A 23,713-nucleotide genomic window follows, 5' to 3' on the forward strand; every position below is an offset into this window, starting at 1 on the left:
CAAGGACAATGGATTGTTTTAGAAACAGTAACTCACTGGCTTCTCCTCTTTATCTCATACCTGTGGCATCTTTTTCCTGGTGGCAACAGGCAGTCCTAGGAAAGGATTGTCAGCAGGACGATACTCTAGAAGCACACAAAGGGAGACATAGTTAGTTGCCCTTCCTATTCCTGATATTTTTTAATTTTTAAAATTGTTGGTAAAATCCTATTACTCTTGCCTCCAGAGAGGAGAGAGTAAGATTTTTCATTTTGTTTTTCAAAAATGTGTGGTATGACATGTCTTCTAATGAACAGTTTCACTATCACGGTATCGTAATGGTTCCTTCCAAGACCCAGCAATAATAGGGGAGTATAACACCCATGCCCTTTTAGCACATCTGTAATTACCGCATGCATTCTAATTGCCATGTTTCTTACCTAAGTACTCTTGCTCAAAAAAACAACTGTACTTCTGTTTTTAGGTTGTTTATACGTATAGGGCTAAAGCTGAGTTGTACCTGGGCTTTGCCATTACTGTCACTTTTAGCAACTGCAGAGGGATTTTTATAGTATGTTAGTTGACAACCTTAGCTAAGAACTTTCACACAAGATTTCAAATCTCGCAATCTTAAATCTATGATTCTCTACCAAAGAAACGGCCTCCCCATCTGGGGAAGTGGGATCTTTTGTACCCGATTGCTTAGCCTAGTTCTCAGGAGAGTGAGTGGGTGGATAACAGCTTGCAGATATCAAAATGAGCTCACAGTAATCTGTACCCATCTAGTTAAAGCTAATTCCCTAATCTCATTGGCTAGTTTTTTAAAAACAATGCAGTACAAATGATGTTATTTTTAAAATGTCTTTTGATTCTATTGTTTCTTTCGTTTAAAGTACAGAATTTGTCCAAAAAAGTCTAGTCCAAACCGACTTTGTTCATACTCCCTTATGTTTCTGACCCCTTGAGTACTGCTCTAGAGTGTACCTAATTAATTATAAGTAGGAATAAAATATTTGAGAGTCATTATTTTGTTTCACTATCCTGAACAAAACAGAAATAGTGGGAAGGATGTAGAAGGAGAAGTCAGAAGAATAAAAGTATAGTTTTGGCTCTGCTGTTTTTGAATCAAGCAAAACATTTGAGCAATTCTGAGCTGCAGTCTCATTTTAAAATATACATGATTGTTTTCTTGGGGGTATGGTTTAGCAATTCTGAAACAATTTTCTATGCATTCCAGGCATGAGAAAATAGGTAAATATATCAAGGATAATGGGAGCCCCCTTCTTTGTTGTAAGAAAGGTGATTTGCAAATATGGAAAAGGAGAAACAACAATGAACCTTGCAACATTGGATAATATATAGGTATCAGAATAAGCTTGTGACTTTTAGGATAGGGAGAGAGGAAAAAAGGAGAAAAGGAAGAGAAGGAGAAAGAGAGGAAGGAAGGAGGGAAGGAAGGCTGGCAAAGCGGAATCTAGGGTTGGTACAGGCAGAGTGCAAGATATGCCTAGAATAGTGTCCTGTGCCAGAGTGACCAGGTAAGTTGAAGTCCCCAGGAATCTGCAGAAACCTTAGGAGGAGAGTGGACCATGTGAAATGGGTAATTTGAATTAATTATATCTGAACCTTAAATAACAAAATCTAAATCTAACTCAAATTTTAGTTAAATCTACGGAGTCCAAACCAAAGGGTTCTGATAACATCATTTCCTTTAGATTCTCTAAATCTGACGAGTCTGAGACCTTTTGATCTTCCTGTATTTGATGTTCAATATCATGAAGAACAAGGTAAGGCAAAAGAACAAAAGGATTAGATTGTATCACTTTCTATAATTTGAACCTGGAACCTAGTGGAGCTAACTTGACTCTTAATTTTCATTTTGTCAATTCTGCAAGCAATGCTAAGATTCAGCGATGGTGTCTCATTACCTTTGTGTACAAGTCTTTTCCAATGTCTATAAACCCCTGGGCAATTTGGCTCCAGCCCAGGCCCCACTCCCTCCTAGCTCTGCACTTTCTACCACTCCAGCCATATGGACTTGTCCATAGGTCCACATACCCATCGCTTTTCATTTTGTCTAGGCTTTTGCTTACGCTGTTGCCTCCTCTTGGGGTGCTCTTTCCTACTCAGCTTGTTGGCCTAACTGCTCTAATACAGTACCGGCTTAAAGGTCACTTCTCAAAAGGTGTCCTCTGTATTTCTAGTCTGGGTTCTTTGTTCTTCACTTTTATAGCATTTAATAAAACTGACACTTAAAATACTCGATGGCATAATTGTATTACTTCTGATTCCACAAGGTTGTATAAGCTCATAAGATCAGTGCTTTACCCACAGGAGGGCAAAAGTGTGTATTTGTGGAGGGAAGGAAGGAAGGGTAAGGAAAGAGACAAATAGTTCATTGGTAATAGAGTTATACCATGATGTGACTTCTTTTGAAAAATGTTTTCATTATATTTTTGCACTTTAAAAATTGTTTTATCCTCAAAGTATTACAAATAGAAATACTTAAAATGAGTATTTTACCTATAATTTTAATTTATTAATTGCTTCCTTACAATCTTGATCTACAGTTTTACACGCATTGCAAGTGTGGTGCTGTTGAATGTTTAACCATTAGCTCTGCTGTGTGCATTCTTTTTTTTGGTACCAGGGATCGAACTCAGGTCCTTGAGCTTGCGCAGCAGGTGGCGAAACCACTGAGCTAAATTCCTGGCCCCATGATGTGTGCATTCTAATGTGGACACTGGCTGATGCTTTTATGCATAAGAGTGAGAGAAGGAAAAGCTATTGGAAGAATTTGGTCATTTGTCAATGAGAAGAGCAATTGTTTTGCTGACTTGGATGATAGTTTTCCAGTGCTGGGAGAATATTTCATCTTTTTATGCCATTCAAAATATAATGAGAATAATCGCTTCCTGGCCTTTGGCTAAGATCAAGTGCAAAATATAATGAGAATAAGCATATCATCAAAATTATATCTATTTTTAACATATTCTCTCATATTTTCTTGTCTAGACAACCAAGAAAGCAAAACCAATCAACAATAGTTTGTAGAATTTATCAGCATCTAAACCCTCCTATTATTTAAAACAGCTAAATTAGTAACGACAAGGCTGGGCCTTCAGGATAGAAGACAATTAAGGCACATTCACTGAAAGTTAACATTATAAAAAGAGAGAAACTATTACATCCACCTGCTTCCCCTGCGGATGAATATTCTAAATAGATCTCAACCACCTTAATAGGGGACCAAACCATCCCCAGCTAGCCCATTCCTTCCGGGGAATCCATGTATGCTTGCTATGTGATTAGCTTCCCCATTTTATCTCCATTTAATCAATATTACCTGGGCAGATCTACTTTTATTTATTTTTTTTATTTTTTGGTACCGGGCATCTAACTCAGGATCTTGTGCTTGCAAGGCAGGCAGCCTAACTACTGAGCTAAATCCCCAGCCCTGTACTTGTAATCTTATTGGTTGATCATGCTTTTGTCCCACTTTATGCCTACCTCGTAATTTTCTATTGGATCTTATAGTTCTATCCCACTTTGTAACCACCTCACCTCATGGCTTTGCCCCATACACCTTTGAGAAGCGGGGTGGATGGGCAACCCACCTTCCAGTCCACCTTCTGTCTCCCTTAGAAGCTATCTTTCTCCCAATAAATTTTTCCTACTCTTTTTTTGGGGGGCGGTGGTACTGGGGATCAAACTGGGGAACTTGCGCTTGCGAAGCAGGCAGGAGAACCACTGAGCTAAATCCCCAGCCCAATTTTTCCTACACTTAACCTCCACTGTTCCTAGAATTCATTCTTTGATTTTAGAGAACCAGCGTTTTGGATATCTAGCAGGTTGGGAGTTATAATATTTCCTTTGTTTGGACTATTTTGCTTATTTGGTACCCTATATCATTATCTTGGCAAATTTCAAACTAGGATCCAACAGCTAAGATGGAGCTGGGCAGACACATGCAGCATTGGGCCAGTGATGGAGGGGGAAGAGATGGAACTCCCAAACTTGCTAGATTTCCAAAGTGCGAGTTTGGGTTCTCTAAAATTGGGAAGAATGAATTCTAGGAACAATGGAGGTTAAGAATAGGAAAAATTTATTGAAAGAAAGATAGCTTCTGTGTAAGAGAGACAGAAGGGGGACTGGAAAGTGGGTTACCCGCTCACCCAACTTCTCAAAGGTGTTTTATGGAACAAAGCCATGACATGGTGAGGTGGGTTCAAGGTGGGACAAAACTATAGTCAACTAGTGAGATTGCAAGTACAGTTGCTTAGGTAATATTTGATCCGATGAGAAATCACAAGGTGGGCTCCCCCGCCGCCATCCCAAGCTCCTAGGGCAAAGAAGGTGAGCCCCATGGGTGCCAGACGCACCCCTCTGCCCCGTGGAATGAGAAGACATATAAACAAGCCTCAGAAACAGACTTCTGGATCACCTACAACAACTCCAAAGGGAAACGAGATGGAACAATCTGATATTCAACCACTTGGGCTCTCTGAACTGACAACAAAAGAGGATCTGGAAAAAATGAAATCAGAAATAATTACTCAGATAACAGCAAAGAATTTGCTCATGGTGCAAGACATGATTAATAAATCTAGGGAGGACACAGATAAAAAATAGAGGACCTGAGGAACATGATGGAATCCCAACATAGGAAACAAATGGAATCCATAAAACAGATGCAAATAGATTTCCAGGAGATTAAAAACTCCACTGAAAGTCTGCGCAGCAGAATGAACCAATGTGAGGATAGAATTTCAGATACAGAAGAAAAGATTGCAATTAATGACCAGGAAAAGAAAAACTGCTTCAAAATTGTAAAGGAACATGAGAAATCAATCCAGCAGCTGCTAGACGATGCAAAGAAGAATGACATAAGACTGATTGGAGTCAATGAAGAAAGAGGAGAGAGTGCAGATGACATAAAAAACTGTTCACAGAAGTGATGGCAGAAAACTTCCCAAGGAGGGGAAAAGAACTTGACATACAGATAAGTGAGGCATATAGAGAAATCACAAGGTGGACAAAACTATGAGCAACCAATAAGATTATGACAAGTATAGTTGCTTAGGTAATACTGATTAAATGGGGATCCAATGGGGAAATAAGTCATGTAGCAAGCTTACAAGGAATGAGCAAGGATTTTTGGTGGTAAGGGATGGGTCAGGGATCTTTCCAGGAAGATCTTGGTCCCCTCCCCAGGTGATTGACACCTACTGAGAATATCGATCACTGCTATTCATCCTACATGGGTGTGGTAGTTTCTCTCCTCTTACAATGCTGGCCTTTGTTGAATGTGTCTTCATTGACCTCTCCAGTTGGCTCCTCGACTGTCCATGTTGGCTCCTCATGGGCTGGCCCCAACTGCCTACAAGATACCGAATTAACTTACCTATCTGCAATACCAGGACACAGTAAAGCACATGTACACAGACACACTAGACACAGGTGATTTAAACAGCATAAATGACGTAGTAAAATAAGTAGGAAGTGAAGTTAGAGTGCTTGTGTTTATAATATAATTTGTTCTTGTTTACTATTTAATAACAGCTAAGCTTAGCTGGGTGTGGTGGTGCATGCCTGTTAATCCCAGAACTAGGGAGGCTGAGGAAGGAGGATCGTTTCGAGTTTGAGGGCAGCCTGGGCTACATAGTGAGTTCAAGGCTGGCTTGCACTACAAAGTGAGACCCTGTCTCCAAAAAATTAAATAAACAAGTAAATAGCAGCTAGGCTTAACAACTGCCTTGTAAAATTCCCATTTTAGAGTTTGATCCCTGGTACCAAAAAAAAAATTCCCATTTTAACACCTGGTGTCCTCCATTGAGACAGGTCAGCTCCAGCGCACTGCTGTGTATATAGGCACATATGCACATACAACTTGTACAGTCACAATTTTACTATATCTACAATTTTATTCTAATTTAATAGTAGTCTTTCATTAATTAAATTTAACTGTACTTTTTAAGTTTTTTTTTTTTTTGTACCAGGGATTGAGCTCGGGTCCTTGCGCTTGGACAGCAGGCGGAGAAACCACTGAGCTAAATCCCTGGCCCAGCTTTTCAATTTTTACTAGATGGGGTCTCACTCTGTTGCCCAGTCTGGCCTCGAACTCCTGGACTCCAATAGCCCTTCCACCTCTGCCTCCCAAGTAGCTGGGACTCCAGGCATGTGCCGCCATGCCTAGCTCTTGGTCCATTTATTGCAATACCAGAAATATATTTGAACATTCTTCTTTTGATGGAAATTTAGTTTACTTGAAATTTTAAATTATATAATATATATGTGAAGTTTATAAACAACAGAAATGTACTTTTCATAGTTCTGGAAGCTGGTAAATTCAAGATCAAGGCATCAGTAGGTTCAGTGTCTGGTGAGAGCTGCTTCCGGCTTCACAGATGGCAACTTCTCACTGTGTCTTTCCAAGGATACTTTCTCCAGAGCCCCCTTTTCGATGGCTCTAATCCCATTTATAGGGCCTCTGCCTCCAGACACCTCCCAAAGGCCCTACCTCTTGAGGCTGTCACATTGGTGGAAGTTAGGAATTCAACGCCATGTTTGGGGCAGACACAAATAGTCTGTTGCAGGTGATTAGTTCTTCAGTCCAGGTGAAGAATGAAGCTGATTTGCAAGTGGGTAGTAGCCCGGGAGGTGGAAAGAAGTGGGCATATCTGAATATGTTTTAGAAGTGAGCTTATGGGACTGTACTTGTGAACTGAACATGTAGGACTGAAAGAAGGGTCAGAATCAAGACTGCTATGTGAGTAGTTATTCATGCACAGAGCTTAGGATACCTGGAAGCAGTTGTTTTCTTTTTTTAATTTAGAAATCAAGAGTGTCATTTTGGACAGCTTTTGTTTGAGTTGCGAAGTGTAGATGATGAGCAGTCTTTAGAGTGTGGATGATATTTGAATCTGGATTGCACACCTTTTTGGGAGGGAGTGTGAAGTCAAAGGAGAGGAAAGAGGAGGAGCCAGCAGTTAGAGAGGGCAGCAGGGAGGTCCTCGGAAAGCAGGGGAGTGTGGCCCAAGTCCCAGGAGGAAGGGCTGATGAAAGGGGCCACATGTAGTTCAGGAATCAAAGAAGATGAAGAAGGAAGCACGTACATAATTAGCTTTGGCAATTTGGAACTTGGTGAATTTGACAGAACAGTTTCAGGGAAGTAGAGGAGGGAGAATCCTCAGCAAAGGAGGTGTGAGGAGCATAAATATAAACTAATTTCTTTGCACAAGACTTTCCATGTATGAAGGAGTGGGAGAAACAAGTTTCTTCTTCATATCCCTCTTCCCCTTCTTCAAAGCAGAGCTGCGTAATTTACCTAGATTTTTCCATCTGAAATAAAGACTTCATTTTCATTTCCATCTGAAATAAAGCCTACAATAAGGAGTGCCTCTATGGCAAAGTGCTTAACATGGTTTCTGTGCGGGCTTCTAAAAAGGAAACAGCTGGGTGTGGAGGTGCATACCTGTGATTCCAGCACTCCTGGAGGCTGAGGCTGGAGGGTTACAAGTTTGAGTCCAGCCTGAGAAATTTAGCAATTTAGTGAGATTTTTGTCTCAAAAATATAAAGAAATAAATAAAAAGGGCCGGGAATGTAGCTCAGTATGAAGGCCCTGGGTTCAATTTCCAGTACAGACAGAGAGAGAGAGAGAGAGAGAGAACTTTTGTCCTGACCTCTTTTTTTCTGTTCCTTGGAATGTGGGATATGATGACTGGCACCTCTTGAGTAGCCATCCTGAGTCATGAGGTAACTTACAGTGTGATACCAATATTAGCCTGTTTTCCATCATTATAACAAAATATGGGAGAGAATCAATTTAAAAGGAAAAAAGCTTTATTTTGGCTCACAGTTTCAGAGGCTTCAGTCCATGGTTGCTTGGCCCTGTTGCTTTCGGTCAAGTACATCACAGTACTGGCACAGTACATCACAGTGAGAATGTGTGGCATAGGAGGCCTGTTTACTTCATGGCATCTGGAAAGCAAAGAAGGAGACAGGAAGCAGCCAGAGCTCCAGTTCCCCCTTCAAACACACAGCCCCAGTGACCCAGCTTCCTTCTACTAGGGCTCATCCCTGAAAGGTCCCACCACGTCCTAATAGTGTCTTGGATGACAACCAATCCTTGAAAACACGGAACTTTGGAGAGCAAGTAAGATCCAAACTATAGCAATAACTGAATCCATGGAGGTGGAGGGGAAAAAACAAAACAAAACAAAAATAAGCCTCGTTTCTAATGCTCTATGTATTATTTATTTTTGGAGTGCTTTAATTTGAGAAAACAAATGGTTGCTGCCTCCAAGTAGGTTCTCTGCTACCCTCCTCATCTGTGTCATAAGTGCTTGACTTTAAAAATTTGTTTTTTTGGTAACGGGGATCAAACTTGGGACCTTGCGCTTGTGAGGCAGGTGGCAGCACCACTGAGCTAAATCCCTAGCCCCAGTGGCTGATTATGAATCTGCAGTGGGGTATGGGACTGCACCTTCTTCCTGTGCCCACCCCTTTGTTGTGAGGGAGCTGCCATCAGGTGGCCTTTTTAGGCTTCTGAAGACAGAAGTGCCTCCCACAAGCCAGGTGGACAAAAACAATGATTTAAAATGCCAGCAAGGAGTTTGGGGTAGAGCTCAGTGGTAGAGCTCTTGCCTCGTGTGACTGAGTCTCACCCCAGGACACCCTCCTGTCCCCAACAAGCCAGCAAGTACATGTTTCTCAAATACACCTTTTAACATTCATTTGAAATAATTGATAGGTAAGTGACCCAAACCTTGTTAATTTCAGTATAGATTTTTAAGAATATTTGGGTTATGTAAAGAAAGATAAAATATTAAAACTGTAATGGATAACTAATATATGGAGACAAAATAGAAAATGTTTAGATAGAAAAATCAGCCTCTAGGTCATAAAAGTCATTGCTAAGGTAAGCAAGGAAAATATAAATGTCAATGACTATTTTTTAGCATTGTACTTGCCTACTTTTAAATTCTAATATTAATTTTTAATTTCATAAACTAGAATATGCTTTTGTACATCTTTTGAGTAGAGAGTAATTTTCACAGCAAGGAAGGAAAATTGGCAAATTAATTCTTTATCTTTTCTAAACATTTTCAACATTAAATTTACCATTTATTCGTATTTGGCATTGTGTGGAATCCACATTTTCTTACTAGTCCTCAGAGCAACTCTTCAAGACATCACCACTCTACAGATAAGAAAACTGAGGCCTAGAAAAGCCAAATAACTCACCAAAGGTCATGCAGCTAGCAAATGCTATAGCTTGGATATTAATCCAGGTTTAATGACAAATATGGGTATGATTTAACAAATGTCCTCTATCAGTAACCAAGGAGACCTGAAACCTTATCCAGGTTAATTTACTTCATGGATGATCCTAGTTTACGTATTAAAATGGTAGACTAGGTACTACCTAGATTTCTACAGTAGATAAATGTCCATATGTTTTAATATGTTTGATGCAATATGATGATCAACAATAAATACGATCTGACCTTTTTTTTTTTTTTTTGGTACCGAGGATTGAACTCAGGACCTTGTGCTTATGAGGCAGGTGGTGGCACCACTGAGCTAAATCCCTAGCCCTATTTGATGTGCTTCTTTTTTAAAATTAATTTTATTGGTACTTTTTAGGTATACAATATAATGACATTCATCATTGGAAATTTGTATCTTTACATGATACATCTTGGTTCTTATTTTTTTTCCCCCTTCCCCTGCCCTCCTTTCAAGCCCTCCACCCTTCCCTATTTACAAAGGCTTTGTTTCCACTTTTTCGTTTTCTCATATTAATTCCATTCCCTTCTTTCCTTTCCTCTACCCCTCCCACTTCCCCCCTTTGTTTCCTATTTCACATTATCTATTATACCTTTTCTGACCATTTGATCTTACTCGTTGAATTACCTATAGGTCTGTGTTGATGAATGTGACAATTTCCACATAATTCAAGTTGAAAATTTGCTTGTGAATAGTGGATTTGGTTGACATTTTCTTTATTGCATAATTATGCCAGTCAAATTTATCCATTTAATTTATTAATTGTTCAAACAAACATATAATTACTTTTATAGCTTAATTAGAATACCATTTAAACAGTATGAAACAAAAGTGAAAATCTTCCATATTTTTCATATGAAAATTAATTTTTCATATGAAAAATCTTTTCATATTTCAGAACAAACCTACTGCCAACATCATATTAAATGGGGAAGAGCTAAAAGCTTTCCCTCAAAAATCAGGAATAAGATGAGGATGTCCACTATCACCACAATATTCAATATAGTACTTGAAAGTTTAGTCAGAGCAATCAGGCAAAAGAAATACATAAAAAAAATCTGTATAAGAGAGGAAGAAGTCAAATTATCATTATTTTCAGATGACACAATCCTTTACACAGAAGACTTAAAAAATTCCACCACTATACTCCTAAAATTAATAATCAAATTCAGCAATGTAGTAGGATACAAAATCAATACACAAAAATCAATAATGTTTCTGTATACCCAACATAAACTCACCAAAAAAGAAATTAGGAAAAGAATACCACTCAGAATAGAATCAAGAAAAATTAAATACTTAGGAACTAGCCTAACCAAAGAAGTGAAAGACCTGTACAATGAAACTAAAAAGATTGATGTGAACGTTAGACAATAGAAAGACATTCCCTGTTCCCGTATAGGCAGAGCTAATATCATCAAAATGCCCAGATATATATTATATATATATATATATTATATATATTTAATCCAATCCTAATCAAAATACCAACGGTAGGCGGGGAATTTAGCTCAGTGGCACCACGCCTGCCTTGCAAGGACAAGGTCCTGAGTTCGATCCCCGGTATCAAATCTATGAGGAATAAATGAATCCAGTGACAAAGAAAAAAAAAAAGCCAACAGTGTTCCTCACAGAAGTAGAGAAAACATTCCTAAAGTCCATGTGGAACCAAAAGAGACCTTATTGCAATTCTGGGGAACAAGAGCACAGCAGGAGGCATCACAGTCGCAGACTTCAAATAATATTGCAAAGCTACAGTGATAAAAGCAGCATGGTACTGGCACAAAAGCAGACAAATGGATCAACAGAACAGAACAGAGGGGACAGGAAAACCCCAGGCACATTCAGGTGTCTGATCCTTGACAAAAGGATCAAAAAAACATTTGCTGGAGGAAAGATAGCCTCTTTAACAAATGGGCCAGTGGAGGAACTTTGGGGAAAGTCGCAGAGTGGTAAATGATAACAACTCAGCCTCTCTGAGATTCAGAATCCCATACTGGAAATTATCCGCTTGGGGAAGGAGAGAGAGACAGAGACCGAGACTGACTAGATTCTCAGGAAAATTAAAACCTACAGAGAGACTGAAGAGACAGAACACAATGAGGAGAAGGGATGGGACAATCTGCACTTTTTCGCTGGTTCCCAGGAAAAGGAAACCAAACCTACAGAGACAAAGTGAAAGCTGGGGATTCCAGAGGGCTTCAGCTAGAAATGAGGCAGCAGAGAGGACTGGTGGGTGGCCTGAGCTGCAGGAAGAACACAGGATTCGGCTCTCATGTGAGTCCTTCAACAGATAAAACCTGGTGAGTGACTGTGGTCCAAGCACCTGCCATATTCCTAGAGAGAGTGTTTGGTTGGATCCCATTCCGGAAAAGGGTCAATTGTTTGAATTAGGAATCAGAACAGATGCAGAACAGCTTCCATTCAGAGCTCTCAGTGTTCTGTTCCCATCGTGACTGGGTGAGAGAAGGGAAGAGAGATAGCCAAGGTCAGGGAGCCTGTCAGGCTGGAAAAGGAGCCCCTGAGGGGTTTGAGCTAAAGGACACAGCCCCCACACCCAGCCTGAAATGCTCTGAATTTGCAAGTTGCAGCCTCTGCGCCCTCGGCCTAATTCTACTGCCTGCTGGTTCCTGCTTCCAGCGCTCTAATCTGGGGTCTGAATGCCTTCTTTATCTACCAGCATGAGCAGGGAATCATCTTGACTCAGACACTGTCCCAGAATTGTAGGTCCTGGAGGAAAACACACATTCAAAATCACAGGGAAAGTTTTTTCTTTGTTTCATTTTGGAGTTTTTTGGTGAGTGTGTGCATTGCTTTAACGTTTTTGTTTTTTCTTCTTTCCTTTCCTCCTGTCTTTACCAGTTTGTTGGCATTTGAGGAATTTTCCATTGTCCTTCCTTGGTTCTTATCATTTTTTTTTCTTATTTTTGCCTCTTCTTCCTTTTACTTTTTCTCTCCTTAATTTTTTTAGCTCTTATTTTTACTCCACATAAATGTTTCTTTTTTCCTCTTCTTTTATTTTATCTTCTATTTGTCACCAAATAACCAAACAAAAAGCAATAGACACAAGGCAACAAAATGCATTACCCAAATCCCCAACTCCCCCAAAGCCAATCTAGGGGGCACCAAGGGGCACAATAGCATAAACCACACATCCAAGTTACTCGAAGTGATATGGGACAAAGAGATGCAACTCCCAAACCTGCTTGGTATCCGAAACGCGAGCTTGTGTTCTCTAAAATCAAAGAATGAGTTCTAGGAACAATGGAAGTTAAAGAGTAGGGAAAATTTATTGAGAGAAGGCTTCTGTCCAAGAGACAGAAGGGGGACCAGAAAGTGGGTTGCCTGCTCACCCAACTTCTCAAAGGTGTTTTATGGGACAAAGCCATGAGGTGAGGTGGTTTCATGGTAGGTCAAAACTAGTCAACTAGTAAGATTACAAGTACAGTTGCTTAGGTAATATTGATTAAACGGGGAGCCAGTGGGGAAACCAGTCAAGTAGCAAGCAAGTGTAAGAATGAGCAAGGATTTTCGGTGGTAAGGGATGGGTCAGGATCTTTCCTGGAAGATCTTGACCCCCCCACCCAGGTGACTGATACCTGTTTAGAATATCAGTCACTGCTATTCATCCTACATGGGTGTGGTAGTTTCCTCTCCTTTTACAATGCTGGCCTTCAGTGAACATGTCTTCACTGTCCTCCATGTTGGCACCTTGTGGGCTGGCCCTGACTAACTGCCTACAAGATATCTAACTTACCTATCTTCAATAAAAGGATAATAGATGAGGTTAGAAAACAGATCAAAGAGATACTCAGTGAGATCATAGAAGATATAACTAAACAGATAAAGGGAGCAATAACCAAAATGATCCAAAATCTTTCAGAAGACACTAATAAAAAGCTAAATGAGCTAAACAAAATGATAAATAAGTTTTCTGCCATTATTTCTGTGAACTTTTTTTTATGCCATTTGTGTTGTCTTCTGATGTATCACATATTATTCCAATTACCCTTAGATTAGTTTTTGTGTCATCTAGCAGCTGTTGGATCCATTTTTCATGTTCTCTTGTTTATCAGGTGTCTTTGAGTAGCTTGTCTTTGAAGACATCTTTGTCTTCTAGTTCTGAAATTCTGTCCTCACATTGGTTACTTGTGCTACCTATACTGTCAGTATAATTTGTAATCTCTTGGGTTTCTTTTTGTTTGTTTGGTTTTTTTGGTACCCAGATCGAACTTGGGTCCTTATGCTTGCAAGGCAGGGGGCGGAACCACTAAGCTAAATCCCCGGCCCTCCTGGATTTCTCTTTTTTTGTACCAGGAATCGAACTGCCTTGCGAGGCAGGCATGGTGCCACTAAGCTAAATCCCTGGCTATCTTGGATTTCTGATGGAAACATTTTCATGGACTCTAATTATTTGCTAAATTGATCATTCATGTTTTGTTTCATTTTGTTTATCTTGTTTAGCCTTCTATTAATGTCTTCTGAGAGCTGCTGCATCTTTTTGGTTATTACTTCCATTATCTTTTTGGTTATATCTTCTCTAATCCTGCTGAGTATCTCTTTGATCTGTTTTCTAACCTCCTCTGCTATGCTTTCTAGCAATTCAATTGTGTGGCTTATACTATTCTGCTCCTTGTTGGCATTTGAATTGGCTTTGGGGGAGTTAGGGTTTAGGGAGGCTCTTTGTTATCCTTTCTTCCCATGATTCTATTGTTTGTTTTATTTCATGCTGAGCTTTGTGGATGGTTATTGTCTAAAGATGTTGCTAATGTAGAGATTTCTTTAGTTGCTTTTTAGTGATATACCTTGGGCATGACTAATTATAATTCTTTGCCACACCAAGATTTGACCACTTTGGTTATATGGAGAGAGGAGGATGCATTGTGGTCAGTCTAGCAACCAAGTTCTCTAGGAATGTACTCTAGTATTGTTAATGTCACCAAGGCAGTCTGAGTACTGGCTTACAGAGAAATAGTGACAATTACATGATCCTATACAGCTACAGTAGTATTGCCCAGGGCAAATTAGTGATTAACATACCATAAGAACCAACTATGCCCCACCATTACTCCTAGAAAAGAAACCAGCAATTATGATGTAAATATTAAGGCAACCCAGGTATTGACTTATAGCTAAAATGTACTAAAAGCAACAGATATCTCTGCTGATGGTAGAAAATAATTCAACAATAATTTTACAGAGTTAATTATCAAAAGATTAACAAAGTTTTATGGTTATACTATTAAAGGTTTAGGTTTTGGGAATGGGGAATGCAAGAGGAAAACTTTGAAACTTAAAAATTTATGATATTCAAAGGAGGAGAGAAGTGGTACAAAGGATCTTGTGGGGAAGTAGAAGGATGTCTATAAAATTAGGTGAAGGACAAAAAACTGGCAAGAAATACAAGATAAGAGAAAGAGAGAGAGAAAAAAAGAATTATAAACAGTGTAAAGATAAGAGAGGTAATTAAGGGGAGAAAATTTAAAGAGAGAAGAGGAAAAACTAGTGAAATAAAAGAAGAAAAAGAGATTAGAAGCAAGGCTGAAGGACAAGGAAAGATTACCCAAACCTCAGGAAACTGGTGAAGAAAACAGGAGGGGAAAAAAAGAAGAAAAAAAGAAAAAAACAAAACAAAACAAAACCTAAAAACAATGCTCAAGAATGAAACAAAAACAAACAAAAAGTATAACCAAATAAAAAATAAAAAGAATTTTTTTTTTCCTCTGTGATTTTGAGCCTTTGGTTATCTTCTGGGGTCTAAAGTTTTATGGCAATGTCCAATGTGAGACATGTTCCTGCTCTTGCTGGTAGACAAAGAAAGCAGTCAGAGCCCAAATCTGTGCTGGATAATCACCAGCAAACTAGCAGTAAGATTAGGGTGGGGTGTTAGTTCTCCGACTCTCAAATCCATGGAGATTCAGGCTGAACCTAGCCTCTGGTCATGAGGTTGGAACCTGAGTCAGTTAGCTTATAACACTCTGCCAGCCTGACCACAGCTCCCTGACCATGGTTGTCTCCTGTGGCTGGATTTTACCCAGTCCCTGTGGGAATATAACATTGGGAGCCCTGAGGTGAAGCCAACCCATGGATGCACTTAATCCCAGGTTCAGTTGGCCTCTCTCAAGAATAGTATCTAGCCGATTACTCTCTCCAGGGGATGTGGCAGACACTTAGACTGGAGTCACTCACTGGCTGTTGTAGCACACAGCATCCACTGATCCATTCCACTGGTACCTTTCTCCCCAAAGGCCTCTAGAGTTGCCTACTTTCATTGTGTCTCTGTAGATTTGATCTTCCCTTGTCATGAACCATGAGCCAGGAGACAGGAGCCAGAAGGCAAGGAGAAAGTGCAGATGGCCTCTTCTATTTTCTAAATTGTCTTCTGTCTCTTCAATTTCTCTGTAGGGTCCAATTTTCCTACCAGATCTTTTCTAGGTCCCAAGAATCCACCTCCTACCTTCTTTCTTCCCCTATTTTCCAGTGTCTAGATTCTGAATCTGGGAAAGGCTGATTTGTTGCTGCTTACTCATCCACCATCTTCCTGGAGCCATAAAAAGTAATTTTAAAGGAATTTCAATCTCATATTGCATCTCAATACACAACTGTAGGAACATTTTTTCAAAAGCCTCTTTTATTACTAGATGAGGGTTCCAGAGAGCTTTTCTCTAGGTCCTTGGTGTCCCAAACCAAGAAATAGACAAAACAGGACTGGGGATTTAGCTCAGTGGTGTTGCCACCTGCTTCACAAGCACAAGGTCCCTGAGTTCGATCCCCAGTACCAAAAAAAAAAAAAAGAAAAGAAAAAAGAAATAGACAAAACATAAAAAAGTCAGCAAAGGTATAGTTTTATTGAAGGCAGAAAAGAAGTAAACTCTATAGGTGAGAATGGGCTGGTTAAAAGGCTCACAGCACCCCTGAGTATAAAGGAAAAAGGATCTTTAGTATCTAAAATGCCTGGATTGACCTTCCCCTTGTGCAAATATTGCATTAGGATAATTGCCCTATTAAAAACACACATAGCCTCTCATCAGATGTAAATGAAAGATCAGAAACAGTGTCTTGATTAGTCATGTGTTAATGAAGGATTGGGAGTAACATCTTCTTATTGGTCCTATGAATAGCACAAGAGTCAAATGAAGGATTGAGAATATTGCTTTCTGATTGGTTCCATGTATTCAGGAATCATAAACCCAGAGTTATTTTGAGTCCAGTGTTCTTCCATGTCTTCTCTTATTTTTTGGGAAGCATCTCACTCAGCCTTTTAGCCCTGGATTTTATAATCTTTGACACATTCTGTGAAGTTGGTTGTTCAATTTGCCAGCCCTAATTTACCCCATTTTCATCTGATTCCCTGTTCTCTACCCCTTCTTAGGATCTACAAATTTAAAATTTCCCCTTTCACGCCAACATGCATGGATTTGTGTCTCACTGTTCTTCATTTTTACCTGTCTCCCATTTCTTGTTTCTCCTTCTCATTATCTTCACTGACCATCATTAAAAACTGAGAATATTGGGAGGTGAGTAGAGAGGAAAGAAGTCAAGTTTTGAGAAAAAGTTTGTTTGAATACTTACATTTTTAAAAATATCATGCCGCTGGGAATTTAGCTCAGTGGTTTCGCTGCCTGCCTTGCAAGCGCAAGAACCCAAGTTCAATCCCTGGTACCAAAAATAAAATAAAATAAAAATATCATGCCTACCACATATTTATAATAAATTCCCCCCTTTTCCTAAAATACCAAGTGTTATCTCCTAGAGACAGTGGTAGAATTGAGGCAAGAACTGTGGCATCCTGACTTAAAAATTTGTTATTCTGTTTATATACCCTGGCTATGTCTGCATAGACTTCTACTGACAAAGAGTTGAGAATTAAAGACTGCATTATATTAAAGCATTTTAAAAATTTCTTTTTAGTCTGTGAATTCCATGAAAGTAAGCACTATGTCAGTCTTATTCATTTCTATAGTATTTTTCGTGCCTAGTACATTATTGATATGTGAAAAATTGTTCATAATAAAATTTGTTAAGCAGTGAAAAAATGAATGAAGTCTTCCATCCTTAGTCATCTAAAATAATGTTATAAGGGCCAAGGGTGTAGCGCAGTAGTAAAATCCTTGCGTAGTACGTGTGTTGCTGTGTATTTATCTCTAGAACTTCAAGTAAATACATAATAGTTTAAAAATACTATAATGTGATTTACATTTGTGGAGTAGCATGACAGAAAATTATGATAGTTAAATGTAAATTGTATTATTGTCATTATCATTGCATTTATGCTGCCTTTCAGGATAAAAGATTAAATCTCTGATTTTGTCATTGTACTGGTTCCTTTTCCCACCCTTTGGTTTGTATCTCAAGGGAAACTTTCTCAATTAACTGTGATTTCTGTTGAAAGCTTTTACTCCAAGAGAGCAATCAGTCTTATCTTCAAGTTAAAGCTTTTGCATTTCATGTTAACCCAAAAGGGAGGGGAGCTAATTTTGCTGATCAGAAACAGCTCTACTTACAATTTAGGCCTGACAAATGTGGGATAGAATATGGTCACGGGAGAGTACTGATGAAACAATATTTCAAGCCATGTTTTCCATACATGCTGCAATGAATCTATATTCACGCAATGATGAACACAAATCACAACTGACTTGGTTGAAAACCCGATGAGTACACTGTATCATAGTGAGGGCTGCACTGGGCTGTGGAAAAACCTTGCCTTTCTGTTCTCACAATCCAACATTGTTGTAGGAAGGACTGCTTCACCTTAATATCTCTGGCCTGACATTCTGTAAGTCTGAACCAGGAAGACCACAAGTTCAGGCTTAGCCTGGTCAACTTAGTGGCTTGGTGAGACTCTGTCTTAAAATTAAAAAAAAAAAAAAATCTAAAGAACTGGAGATGTAGCTCAGGGTCAAGGCTCTTGTTTCAATACCCAGTACTAAAAAACCAAAAAATTCTGATGGGAATCCCCAAAGGACCTGAATTTCTCCTCCCAGGGATTCAAGCCTTCTTCTCTCCCCCACCATGCTAGAGCCCACAGGGGTTGGCTCACTTGGATACAGAGGCTGATAAGTCTCATAATCCGTTGTCTACAAAGTGCAAACCCAGGAAAGCAGACGGTATAATTCCCGGCTGAGTTGGAAATGGTGTAAATCCCACTCTAAGGTCAGAACACTGATATCTCTGGCTCAAGCACTCAGTAGGAAGCACAAAAAGGAGAATTTTTCCTTCTTCTCCCACTCTCTGCTCTATTCAGGCCCTAAAGGGATTGGGAAAGGTGAACTACTTTACTGAGAATTGCATTCAAATACTAATGTCATCTAGAAGTGCGGTGCTGTGTGACCTGAATGTTTGCATTGTCTCCAAATTCCTATGTTGAAACCTTAACCCCCAAGGTGATGCCATCAAGAGATGTGGACTTTAGGGAAGTGAGTGGGCAGAACCTTTCGTGTACAGTTTGAAGCTCAACTGTGCATTTTGGACATATTTTTCTACACTTAGCAATACTCGTTGTTTTATAGAGGAGAACTTACAATAACACTGTCAGAAACGTTACCCAATCCATTGTCTCCGAGCAAAGATTAATTGAGGGTGATTCATATCTTAGATGAGTAGAGGCAGCTATTTCTATTTAAGTAACGGCCTCGAAAACTCAAGTCATCCACAACCTCCAAATTGCATTTCATTTTTTAATAAGAACTGTTTGCTGAAGAGGCCTGAAATATACAGGGAGAAAAAGTTTGCTTTTGGGAGAAGGCTGGGACATTTTCATTATTATTATTTTTTCGGTACCGGGGATGGAACTTGGGTCCTCACGCTTGCGCAGCACGCGGCGAAACCACTGAGCTAAAGCCCTGGCCCGACATTTTCATTTTTTGAGATTCCTGAGTACATAATCATTAGGTCTAAGAACTGGTCAGAGACTTAAAGCTGAAATAAACAAGGGGTCTTTTCTCCTAATTAATGAGTCTCCATCTTCCCTCACATTATTGGTACATGAAGATAGATCGCTCTAGAGAGTACAGCACTCGTTTTTCACTGCCTTGTTTAGGCTCAGAGTAATTCGCATGTAGAAATAAAGATTAACTAATTACCTGAAAAAGAGAAGGTTAAGACTTGAGAAGGTCTTTTGGCTTGTGTTCACTACCTGTAATCCAGAGCTGGGCTAAAAACTATGCTTTTATTGTGAATAGGGAATGATCTTAAAGTATTTTTTCATAATTTTAAAGCATTGCTTTTTTATTCATTAAGTTTATTGGTACATTTTATTTTATTTTATTTTTTTGGTACCGGGGATTGAACTCGGGACCTTGCACTTGCATGGCAGGCCCTGGAACCACTGAGCTAAATCCCTGGCCTATTGGTACATTTTAGGCATACAATATGATGACATTCATCATTGAGAATTTGTACTTTTAATTGATATATCTTGGTTCTTATTTATTCATCTTTTTTGGAACCGGGGATCGAACTCGGGTCCTTCTGCTTTCGAGGCAGGGGGCAGAACCACTGAGCTAAATCCCCGGCCCTTGGTTCTTATTTTTTCCCCCTTCCCCTGCCCTCCCTATTTACAAAGACTTTGCTTCCATTTTTTCCTTTTCTCATATTTTTTCCTTTCCCTTCTTCCCTTTCCCCTACCCCTCCCACTTCCCCTTTGAACCTTTTCTTCCTATTTCACATTATCTATTATATGTTTTTATCCTTATTTACACTATCAGTTTCTCACACCAGAGAAACTATTTGGTATTTACACATGTGTATCCTATTTATTTCACTTAAGAGTATCACCTCAATATACATCCATTTAGCCATAAATGGCTCTAGTTTCTCATTCTTTATGGCTGAGTAGTACACCACTGTATAAAAAAGCCACATCTTTATCCAGTCTCCAGTTGATGGGCAACTGGACTGTTTCCAAATTTTAGCTATTACAAACTGTGCCGCCATGAACATGGGCGCATATTTCGCTGTGGTATGATTCTTTTAATTCTTTGGGGAAGATCCCCAGCAGGGGAATAGCTGGGTCAAATGGGAACTCTAGCCTTAGTTCTTAGAGGTATCTCCATACTGACTTCCACAGTGGTTGCACCAGTCTACACTCCCACCAGCAGTGGAGCAGGTTTTTTCCTCCGCACAGCCCCGCTAGCATTTGTTACTGGTTGATTTCATGATAGCAGCCATTCTTTCTGGGGTGAGGTGGAGTCTGAGTGTTGCTTTCATCTGCATCTCTCAAATGACCAGTGATGTTGAACATTTTTTCATATGTTTATTTGCTGTTAAAGCATTACATTTTATTTTGTTTATTTTTTTGGTACCGGGGATCGAACTCCGGTCCTTGCGCTTACGCAGCAGGCGGCGAAACCACTGAGCTAAATCCCTGACCCCTTGATGTGTATATTCTTATATCATAGCAACTGTGCATCTTTTAACATGTGTTATTCTATTAATAATGACATTGGGAATAAAGTCATTTTCTTCATGTCGTTTCATAAAGAGAATTTCAAAGATCTTAAAATCTTGTGTGCACAGTTACTATTAGTGAGAAATATCACACTTAAACTGATTTTTCTTTATTTGCTTATATAGTACCTTGTCAGTCCCATATTAGTATAAGTAATAAGCTCCGTTTCTCTGTTACAGACATATTTGTAATAAAACATCTATGAGAACCCGATTGGGAGTTTTGAGAAATGGATCCTTCTCATTTAATTATTTTAACCACCCCCTTAGACTCACTGCAAATATAGCATGAGAAAGTTTCTGTCAAAGCAGAATTAATCCCAGATGCCAACCTTTTATTCTGCTGGAAAGCTTCACACCAACGTAAACTAGAGAAATGGCTGCTGGTGCCTCCATGCAAGCGGTGGAATCCCTTGGCAGATGGGACCTGCTCACGCTGTGGCCTCTTTTGAGCTTGTGGGAGAAGTGCATTCTGAGCTCATATCTGCAGTTTGGGCAAGATTTGCAAAATGGGTTCTTAGCAAGGAGCTTATAGTTCCATACTCAAATTAGATCAGTACAAATACGAATGCCTCCAAACTGGTTTTCATGTCAAATCATCACACTCTGGCAACAATGATGTATCCATTTTGATTATTTATTATATGATAATCTGTAGTTTTGAAAAAAATTAACCTTAAACTTTATATTGTTTCTCCTATTTCTTCTTGAATTTCAAGTCATTAATCATAGTCTAGAGAAAATTAAATTCTCACTGCCTTTTCTTGTATACCCCAAAGAGTGTAGGTTCTTCAAATAATTGAACTCTAGAGGAAACATTTTTAAATGGGTTTATTTCCCAAATAAACATTCTGATGGATCTTGCTTCACGTCTCTCTTATCATTACTAGAGTATGTAGTGAAGTTGTATTGATAAATCTCAATTATGTAAGAATTACTCTTTTCTCTGTTGTACTTGAAAAATATGGCCAGAAGACCACCTGGATCCAAATCAGACATAGGTATTTCCTTTAATGAGGAATTTGTATGTTAATGAGCACTTCAGGCAATTTCTATGAACAATAGTTTGAGAAGTGCTGCTTTAAATCATTTTGAGAATTACACACTCCAGATAAAATGGCTCTTGCATTTCCCTTTTTCTAGTCTGCTGGGTGTAACTGTAGCTTCTACTGGCATTTTTCTTTCTTTTTACAATTAGGTTTGTCTTGATTTGTCTTTTAAGGTCTGTTATTGATAGTCAAAGTGAGTTCTCTGAGTCCACAGACAGAAGCCAATCAAATAAACCTCATAATTGGCTGGGTTTTTTCTTCATTTTGTTTCTTTATCATTTGATGTCTTTAGCTTCAGATCTTAGGCTTTAAAGTGTGGTTATTGTTTTGCTTACTTAGCAATATAGATTCTTTTAGAAACAGCAAGAATTTTTAAAAAGTTCAGATTTGTGTTTTGTTTTGTTTTTGTTTTTGTTTTTATTTTTTTATAGTGCTGTGCATTGAACTCAGGGCCTTCACACTGAGCTACATGCCCAACATTTTAAAAAAAACTTTCCTCTTTTTAATTTTGAGATAGGGTCTTGCTAAGTCATTAAGTTGCATGGGCTGGGCTTAAATTTGAGATCGTTCTGCCTCAGCCTCCGAGAGTGCTGGAGTAACAGATGTTCACCACCATGCTTAGCTGGCTTAGGGTCTTAATATCTGTTCAGTCCCTAATTAGATTCTGTTAGTTGGCCTTTGGATAATTATAGTAAATGTCACAGGAATCGCGATAATTATTCAGTACAGAATGATCTGAATTGTTATTATTTTCATAATTTTAATTACTGATCCTCCTTAACTTCAAATGTGTATCCATTATATATTTATCAAAAATTTCATTTATCATTATTGTCCAGTAGTTTATAAGCACTGTCAAAAGCCTGGGAGTTTAGATGACCACAGTTTTATATTTTTCTCTTTCTTTCTTTTTTCTTTTTGGTACCAGAGATCGAACTCAGGTCCTTGTGCTTGCGCAGCGGGAGGCAAAACCACTGAGCTAAATCCCCGGCCGGCCCCTCTCTTTCTTTCTTAAAAGAAAAGCTGGAAATTTCTTATTCTCATATGAAAAGACTCTTCATAGTCTTAAAATTACATTTATGCTGTAAAGTGAAACCAGAGTATGGTTACCTTGCAAAAGGGCAGTCAATAACAATTGTAACATTTCCCGCCAAATTTCTAGCTCTTGGTAATTTCCAAACATTGTATAAAATGACACACATTCCTTCTACGAGGTGTGATTAACACATAAGACAGGTCATACATGAAAATGGTTCTCAGTACTTCGCAGTCACACCTCATACATAATCTCAGGCAATCAGTCATGGAATATAATTTTTAAAACCCTCATCTACTGCCCACCTACCTCTAATCTGCTTCCCCTCCGACCACCCCAAGGTGAGAGAAAGGAGATTACCATCCAGAGGCATCTGGTGTGGAGTAGAGGGAAGCCATCAAACACGCCCGGTGGGATGTCAGCAGGGATCTGCCACCACTAAAAACTCAGCACTTCTGTGGTCTTGAAATTATTTCTGGCTGTTTCATGTAGGGCAGCTCTAGGCAAAATCCTGCGGTAAGTGAAGTCTGGTTTCCGCACTTCCTCTGCCTGCGGTTTCCAGAGCTGCCCTGCTGCTTCCTGCAGCCTGGAGTCCTCTCACTTCCCAGGCGGTCTGAGTGGGTCTGTCCCCCCCTGCTCCCCCACGTCCACATGTCGTCAACCAGCCCTACCCCGTCACTTGGCTCACTTCAATTCACAAGAAGGTAGTTTTATAAGAAACTGTAGGGTTTTCGAAGCGGATCTAACATTGCTTTACATCCTTGTTAATATTCATTTCTGGCCAGCCTTTCGATATCAGCCATTTAGTGACCGTGAAATTGAATGTCATTGTGTTTTTTAACACGTATTTCACCGATGACTAATGATACTGAGTACTTTTTCATATATGTACTGGCCATTAGTCTA

The 23,713-nt window shown here is 39.2% G+C and overlaps 1 long non-coding RNA gene across 1 annotated transcript in view; it reads right to left on the reverse strand.

Annotated features, from left to right (window-relative positions):
- Nucleotides 1-23,398, reverse strand: part of LOC110346589 (uncharacterized) — a 46,313-nt gene extending 22,915 nt beyond the window's left edge. The window contains exons 1-5 of the long non-coding RNA XR_002390717.2: nucleotides 23,168-23,398; nucleotides 21,055-21,206; nucleotides 16,844-16,927; nucleotides 7,837-7,960; nucleotides 61-125 (exon numbers count right to left, since the gene is read on the reverse strand). This is a non-coding gene — a long non-coding RNA (uncharacterized LOC110346589). The remainder of the gene's footprint in view (nucleotides 1-60; nucleotides 126-7,836; nucleotides 7,961-16,843; nucleotides 16,928-21,054; nucleotides 21,207-23,167) is intronic.
- Between the last annotated feature and the right edge of the window lie 315 nt (nucleotides 23,399-23,713).

The sequence above is a fragment of the Heterocephalus glaber genome, unplaced genomic scaffold (assembly GCF_053883595.1).
Source record: "Heterocephalus glaber isolate CG9 unplaced genomic scaffold, H.glaber_assembly_v1.0 deba00000613, whole genome shotgun sequence".
NCBI lineage: Eukaryota > Metazoa > Chordata > Mammalia > Rodentia > Bathyergidae > Heterocephalus > Heterocephalus glaber.